Genomic DNA, 1,168 nt, shown 5'->3' with positions numbered 1-1,168 from the left:
GCCGCAGTCAGTGACGTTACATCAAGTCTATTATCAGTAAACAATAGTTGTGTTTAAAATCCACGCACTGTATTTGTCAAGGGAATTTGTTCACCTTTCCTTATTCAATTAATTTTCTTACGAAAATGCCTAACTACTGTTCAGTCTTTGGATAATCTAATAGTAAAAATGAAAACAAAAAATGTTCAGACACCAAGTATATGTTTTCCAAAATGCCGAGCTGATACAATGAATCTTGAAATTTGTTCTGTTCATTTTACAAACAGTGATTTTATAGATGATATGAAGTACAAAAAGTAAAACACTTTAAAAAAATAAGCTGTACCTTCTCTTCTCCTTTATGACGGTAAGTTTTATGTTACAGATCATTGTTTTGCTAGAAAAGAAAGTTTTATTAATTTAAAAAAAGGATGATCCTGTCTTGGTACTCTCTTCTAGGCTTGTTTGAAATGCGTAAGATGTCTTATGAAGTCTATTATATCCTAACAAGGAAGATAGTTTGAAGTATTAATTTGCCACACGATCATCCCAATGCAGTACATTTCAAGTACAGACTATAATATATAATCCTTGGGGGAAAGAAGTAGCCCTGATAAGTTAAAAGTGGAATAATAGTAAATGCAATGAAAATCAAGACAGCCTGTTTAATACATTAAAGTCCAATTGCTCTTCTACATTATTTAATAAATACAATAATTTTTATATGAGAGAGAGAGAGAGAGAGAGAGAGAGAGAGAGAGAGAGAGAGCTCTGAACTAAGTTCGTGCTTAATTTTCATTAAACAAATACCCACTTATTAAGTTGGTGCACATGAATGAGCGAAATGAATATATAGGAAAGAGAGAGAGAGAGAGAGAGAGAGAGAGAGAGAGAGAGAGAGAGAATTTTTCCCCAAGACAAATCGTTGCGGCCTCAGTCCATTCATCGTGATCATCTTTCAACATCATAACAAGGCAGAAGAAGAAGAAGAAGAAGAAGAAGAAGAAGAAGAAGAGGAAGAAGAAGAAGAAGAAGAATAGGTGGATGAGATAGGGGGGGAGGAGAAGCAGCGACTGGTGGCTATAAATCATGAAGAGAATTCCCGGATTGCAAGAGAAGAGATATTGTGGGAATCCGCTTCGAAAATATAAACATCATTAGTCCCACTTCGGGTCGATCAGGCCTAGGA

This window comes from Palaemon carinicauda, chromosome 21, assembly GCF_036898095.1.
Source record: "Palaemon carinicauda isolate YSFRI2023 chromosome 21, ASM3689809v2, whole genome shotgun sequence".
Lineage (NCBI taxonomy): Eukaryota > Metazoa > Arthropoda > Malacostraca > Decapoda > Palaemonidae > Palaemon > Palaemon carinicauda.
This window is presented reverse-complemented; position numbering follows the sequence as displayed.